Genomic DNA, 7,015 nt, shown 5'->3' on the forward strand with positions numbered 1-7,015 from the left:
AAGATCTATTCTTGTAGATTTTTTTTGTGTGGGTCTATGTTTCATTCATCTGCTTTTAGGCTGGATTTATAACAAGCAGATCTTTTAAAATGGTATGATTTTAAAATAAAATTTAAAAAACACGCTGAGATCTTTCCATAACTTTGGCTTCTGGGAGTTGAAAGTGCAGGTACGTGCTACATCTTCTGGAAACCTAACCCTCACACGCCAAGTGGAAGGCTCTTTTGGTCAAATACTCCCAGGACTTATGCTAGAGTTCTGAAATAAGCGAAAGCAGATGCCATGCCTGTGCGACACAGCTAACTGACCGCAGCCCAGAAAGTTCGGTTGGCTAGCTGTGTGGGGGCTGACTTAAGCCCTGAAAACATTCTGCATCAGAACTCAGCTTTATAAAGGAGTTCCTGCTCTCCTGTCTGCCCTGGAGATAGTCATGCATGACAGCTTGTGGGCTGATCGTGCATTTAGGCAGCTGCTTTTCCTCCCTCCCTCCAGGAGGAAAATAGAGCAAAAAGGTAGAACTTACTTCCACACCCAAGTTTCTCCTGAAAGCACTGTGCCTTGTTTTGTTTGCTACACGTCTTAGGTATGTATGTTTGCATCTACATAGGCCCAGAGCTCAGGTACGCACAGTGCTCAGGTACACGCAGTGCACACACTTGCTAGCCACATACACTCTCCGTGCACACACAGTGCTCATGCATACATGGTAGTGCATGACGAATCCACATAGTATCCATGCACACACACAGTACCCACACACACATGGTACATACACATGGCACCCCTGCACATACACAGTAGACATGCATAACCCAGAAAGTGGTTCTTGCTCTCTCTGTAACCTTAAGACTTGGGCAGTTTTTGTTAACTCCCACACTTGGCAGGATTACATTTCCTTGCGGCCTCAATGACGTGATAGGGCAGATTTATTGGGCTTACAGAAAAAAAGAGAGAGGAGAGAGAGTAAGCAAGCGAGTAGTAAACTCTGCTGTGCAGTCAACCTGGGCCTTGGTTTTAAGGTGCCGATCATCAGGGCCAGGAGAGAAGATCTGGCAACATGGGGTCGTTTGGTGAGAGTCAGCAGGTTTCACTGGTAATCTGCTAGAGCACTAAAATACATACTTCCAAAGGTTGCCTTCTTTCAGTTCACTGAAAAATAAAAGGAGCCCCAAGGCTGGACCAAATAACATACATAAATAACACATGCATTCCTGCACGTGTTATTTATGTATGGGCACATGTTTACAGCATGCATGCATGTGTGCTATGTGTATATACCATGCACTTGCACACATATACTGTGTGTGCAGCCCACCAGATGCCACAGATATGGTAGTGGCAGGGTCAGTGACAGAGAGTTGGGGGGATGCAGGTGTGAGGCAGGCCTGCTTGGGAACAGGTAAATCACTTAAGGACACAGTGCTTTTCATCTGCTTTGCTGCAAGCGCTTAAGCAGCATGCGCTGAGATTGCAGAAACCTGAAAGATAGGCAAAGTGTATATCCCACCTCCCCTTCCTGCCTGACTCTTAAGTAAGTTTTCTTTAAGTATCTTTTTTCTTCAGCCTCAGGAAAAAGAGGACCTTAGAACTGAAGGAGCAAGGATTCAACATCACACTGTTTTTGTTAGGTGCCTATGTGTGTTTGTTTGCTGTGTATCCAAAAGACAGAGGAGATGAACAAGGAAAAGAAAAGAAGGAACCAGATTGGAAAGACAGTATGAGTTTGTACTTATGAAATAAAAGTTCTGTCCCTCTGCACAGGACCTGGAGTCTGTCCCACTTTCCTGTCTCTAACCTCACTGTCAGTGCTGACCCACTTCTGCCTATTTTTATTTGTTTCTTTGAAAATGCTCACTGTGACTGGAGTTGACTTGCCGACTCTGTTCTGTATCCTTCCCACCCCCTGAGTCCCAGAGGGCAGCACTTCCCACCTCATGCCAGTAATTATGGGTGAGCACAGAGCCAAAGGATAGCAGGGTTTTGTTGGTGGTGTGACAAACGGTGACCCCTTTCCTTGCAGTCAGAGACTCAGGGACCAGCAGCTTGCACCTGCACGTGGAGCTTTGCACATGGTCTTCTGCCTGATTTTCCTCTCGGAGGCAGGCCCCCTCCACGAAAGATGAGCACCTTCCCATGTGCCAGAATTCTTGGGGGTGCGCTGACTCCAGGCTCTTGCCCTAGCTTTGGGCCCCGGGCCAGCGAGCATGTGTAGTTACTTATCTGGGATTGCAACCTGAGTCAACAGTGAAACCAGGAAGTGAACTCAGGGTCCGGCATTGTATGGAAAGTTGGGTGTATTTACTTTTCTCTTAAAGCAAACTTTGATTGACTCTTTAATAAGTTACCATGGAGGATATAGTTCTGGTGAGATTTGACTTGGCATCCAAATCTAAGTCACATATTGATAATGGAGGAGAGGAACAGGGAGTCTTTTACGTTTTTCCAGTTTTATCATTAACCCCAAGTTCAGAAATCTGTTTGCTTTTAAAATGATCAGTTTCCTCGTTTAGGAAGGTGACAGTTCTCTACTGATGATGAGGTTGTTTTAGACGGAGTCTCATTCTGTCACCCAGGTCTGGAGTGTAATGGCACGATCTTGGCTCATTGCAACCTCTGCCTCCCGGGTTCAAGTGATTCTTCTGCCTCAGCCTCCCAAGTAGCTGGGATTACAGGCATCCACCACCATACCTGGCTAATTTTTTGTATTTTTAGTAGAGATGGGGTTTTGCCATGTTGGCCAGGCTGGCCTTGAACTCCTGACCTCAGGTGATCCGCCCACCTTGGCCTCCCAAAGTATTGGGATTACAGGCGTCAGCCACCGCGTCTTGCCTGATGAGGTACTTCGATGTCCTTTGTGGAAAGGCCTTATCAACCAGCTGGCACACAGCACTGTGGGAACCTCTGGTGGGGCTGTGTGAGGAATTAGAGTGACCTTGACTTCAGACAGGCCCGATATGGGTCTCGACTCTGTCACTTACGGTGTCACCTGAGGAATCCCTTCTCTTCTTTGGCCTCAATATCCTACTCTGGGAAATGAGAGTAAAAAGTCTCTCCCTTGTAAGGTTGTTAGAGGGCTTGGCAAGGAGATGGATGTGAAGGGCTGGCAGGGGGTGTGGAACGTAGCATGTGCTTGGTGGGGCAAGCTATCAGAGTTATTTATGACTCAAATCATTTTAATTGTGGGCCATAAAATTTCTGTTTTCTCTTTCCAGAGATTTCTCCAGGATGTTACCTGTATGAGGTACACAGTGTGAGAACACGCTCCGTGCTTTTCCTACTTGGGTCCACGTGAGTGTCTGGAGCTGCCCTTCAAGGAAGGGAATAGAAGAATGATTCTGCCTCCCTGCTGAGAGGGATGTGGGTCCTGCGGGTGGTCGGGCTGAAGCTTCCTCTCCTTTCTGCTGATAGCACTTCCTCATTAAACGCAGAGATCTGCAAAAAGGGAAAACAAAAACACAAGAAGAAAAATGAGGCATCAAAGACCCTCCTCTTATGCCCATGGGGATTCGGAGGACGTGCTATTTCTTTACTTTCCCAAAGGGCCCAAGAAGAGCTTCCAGGGAGAGGGAGAACACCCTTTTAGGGGATTCCCAACAGGCCTGTCTCCTGAGGGCTCCTGTAGGAGAGGTAGTAACTAGGGTGCAGACCATTTTCTGTGTTATGGGCATCCAAGGAGAGAAGAGAGTGACCCCTTATGACTTGGGAGGCCCATAAAGATGGGGTCCTGGATAAGCAGTAGCAAGGAGGGTACAGGGATGGGTGTGCCTCGGGGGCTGGCAGTGAGGATGGCATTGTCCCTAGAGAGTTTAAAGACAATCCAGCTCCAAGTCAGACTGCTTTTAAACCATTTTAATTGCCACACACCAGTAAGTTCAAACAATATCAGTGATAAAATCTCCTTCCGTTGGGCAGCCAGTCCTTCTGCTCCCTCCTGATGTATCCTGAGTGAGAGGGGTAGGGAGGAGCTAGTGTGTCCCGAAGACAAAGGAACCCGAGATATTTCTTTCCTCTTCCAAGCAAGAGAGGCTGGAGACAGCAAATGAGTGCTCAGGGATTCTTGGGGGTCAAAAGAGTCACCCGAGAGAAAGGAAGAGAGGGGAACTGCCACATCTCAGTGAGGGGAGCACCGCAGGCTCTGCCTCTCTTTCCCACCCGTCTAGGAGGAGGGTCTGGAGTGGAGTCCATGAGGGGCTGGGCGGGCCTGGGGCCCTACTTTGGAGGGAATGTGTAAGCAGACCATACAGGCAAGCAGACAGTCCTTGGAGGTTGAGGGTGAGACAAAGAACTGTAGTATCCTCTGTGTCTAAAGACACCTTTGCCTTCTGTCCTGACCCACAGATGGGCACTTATCCTGCCCTGCCGTGCTTCTGCCATTTCTGGTGGAAATAGCTCGAAAGACTCCTGCTTATCCACAGAGCAGGGGCATTTACCCATTACAACCCCCTGGCAAAGTGACACGGTTATGCCCATTTCATAGACGAGGAAATGAGGCCCAGAAACGGGCAGGAATCTTCCCCAGCTGGGAAGCGGTGGATCTGGGACTTGTTTGCCCCAGAGGCTGCCACCTGGACACCTCACTGCCCTCAAAGGCTGACGGGGGCCCCCAGCAGCTGTAACCATTTCTTTTGAGTGCTTCTCATTGTGTGGAAGATCATTTTGGGGGTGCACAGAGCTCCCAGCCTGCTGTGATTCAGCACAACCCTGGTGTGTCACCAATAGGAGGTGGCCTTGATGGGCATAGTGCCAGCCAGCCAGAGACCCTCGATGGACAGGGGGCGTTTCCAGAGGGCCTGGTGTTTTCTGCATGGCAAGACTCCTACAGAGAGGCCAACCTGGTTTTTGGAGAACAGTTTGCATTTCCGGTGGCCCTGGGGGCACGTGTTCCTGTTGGATTCCTGCACTGGAAGTGAGCTTGTGGGGCCGGGCTGCCAGCAGTGCCTGCCTTGTGCCGGGGCTTTTTTGGTATGGAAACTTCAGAGAGGCGTCACCACCATCTCTTTTTTGCTCAGGCTTTGCTCATCTCTCCGCACCTGCTTTTTGGGGCTCAAGCCTGGAAGAAGCCTCAGGACACAGGGGAAATGTCCGCCTGCTGAGCAGGACCCGGTGTGAAGGAAGAAGCCGTCCTCTGATTCCTCATGGCCCAGCCACCCCTCGCCTGAGCTGAGCCTGGCCACAGGGCCCGCCTGCAGGAAAGGCTGACCCACGGCTTCATTGTGCTCAGGCTGTGCTAAGAGCCCAGGGTGAGGACCTCCAAGCCCCGGAAGCCTCAGTTGGCCAAAGTGCTAGATGCACGTGGTCTGCCTTCATCCCTGCTTCCCTCAGAGCTTGCATTTTTCCAAATTCAAGAGAGGCTCCACCTTTGAGAAGACCCGCCTGTCCCGGTTATTTATGTGTACCATATCTCCCTTTGTTCCGCAGAGCGGTGCGCATAAAAGGCTTTTGGGGAAGGGGAGAAGTGCGGCTCAGTGACTTGCACAGGAAATTGGAAATTGGATCCCAGGTCTACCCCCACTCCTCTGACTCATGCTTAAGCAAACCCAACACATGCCCTGACCTTTGCTCTCTCCGTCTATTGCAGGCCATACCTGCCAGCAGTCCGCTGTCCTGGCCATGCTGCGGCTCACAAAAGTCCAGCATTTGGCTAGCTTCCTGGGGGAATGAATCTTTCCGAGCCAAACTAATGCTATGCATGCAGCCTATGCTTTTTTTTTTTTTTTGGTCTTCCACAAAGTGAATACTTACTTTTTTTTGCTCTTTAAATTGTCATCCATTATATTCATCAACACAGAGAGATGGAACATTTGGCAAAATTATTTTAAGTAGCACTCCAACCTGTGATGGTAATTTCAAGTCAAGGAATTTGCTGAGCAGCTGTGGGGAAGAACAAAGGGCCTGAGAGTGATTTAGGGCCTGGGGGAGGGGAGGTGGTGGAGTTGAAGGCCCAGCCGGTAGCAGAAACAGCTGGAGAGGTAGGTTGTGCACTCCCCGTGGGAGAGCCGGCCTTCTCAGCCCTGCCATCCCATCCACACGTGCCTCATCAGAGAATTTTCATCTGCTGAACATACCACATGCAGCACTTCAAAACAGATAAACTAAGCAGAGGATTCAGATTCAGTTTAATACCCTCGCTGAGAACTTCGGCTCAGGAGTTGGACAGGCCTGGCCTTGAATCCTGGCTCTGCCACTCACTGGCCTCAGTTGCATCATCTGTAAAATGGGGCTAATGTAGCAATCACTTCGTAGGGATTACTGTTAGGTTGAGTGTTTATTTGACCCAGTCACTGGCATAGAACAAGTGTTCAAAATACTATTATTATCACAAATATGCAGAAATGTTCAATGTATACACTCGGTTTTTGCAACCAATTAATTCAATGAGCATCTATTGAGCACCTGTTATATGTTAGGTGCCGGGCTGGGTGCTGTTTGGGTACAAATATGTAAAGCATAGGAATTAATATGCTATTAGATAAACTAAAAAGACTTCTATTGACTTAAAAAGTAATAATGACTTCCAATCGTATTTAAGTAATTAACAAAAGAGCCTTTCTTTTTTTTTTAATTTCCATTTTTGAGATGGAGTCTTGCTCTGTCTCTCAGGCTGGAGTGTGATGGTGCTAGCTCAGCTCACTGCAACCTCTGCCTCCCGGGTTCAAGCAATTCTTGTGCCTCAGCCTCCAGAGTAGTTGGGATTATAGGTGCGCCACCACGCCCAGCAAATTTTTGTGTTTTTAGTAGAAACAGAGTTTCACCATGTTGCCCAGGCTGCTCTTGAACTCCTGACCTCAGGTGATCCACCAGCCTCGGCCTCCCAAAGTGCTGGGATTACAGGCATGAGCCACTGTGCCCAGTCGAAAGAGCCTTTCTTGACAGATGGTCTACTAGAAACAATTTGAAAAGAAAATGTAGAGTTGAAAAAAATAAAAGGGAAGCTGCATTCTTTTTAATTGTTTCTGAACTTGTTGCTTTTCAACACAACTATTATCTAAATTAACTTAATTTCTTAAAATAAGCC

General features: G+C 48.4%; 1 long non-coding RNA gene across 1 annotated transcript; it reads left to right on the forward strand.

Annotated features, from left to right (window-relative positions):
- The first annotated feature begins 1,842 nt into the window (after positions 1–1,842).
- LOC117075354 lies at positions 1,843–6,626 on the forward strand. The gene is made up of 3 exons (XR_004433975.1): positions 1,843–1,950; positions 3,213–3,288; positions 5,010–6,626. It is a non-coding gene; the product is annotated as an uncharacterized LOC117075354 (long non-coding RNA).
- The last annotated feature ends 389 nt before the right edge of the window (positions 6,627–7,015 follow it).

The sequence above is a fragment of the Trachypithecus francoisi genome, unplaced genomic scaffold (assembly GCF_009764315.1).
Source record: "Trachypithecus francoisi isolate TF-2019V2 unplaced genomic scaffold, Tfra_2.0 Lachesis_group5, whole genome shotgun sequence".
In the NCBI taxonomy this organism is placed as follows: Eukaryota; Metazoa; Chordata; class Mammalia; order Primates; family Cercopithecidae; genus Trachypithecus; species Trachypithecus francoisi.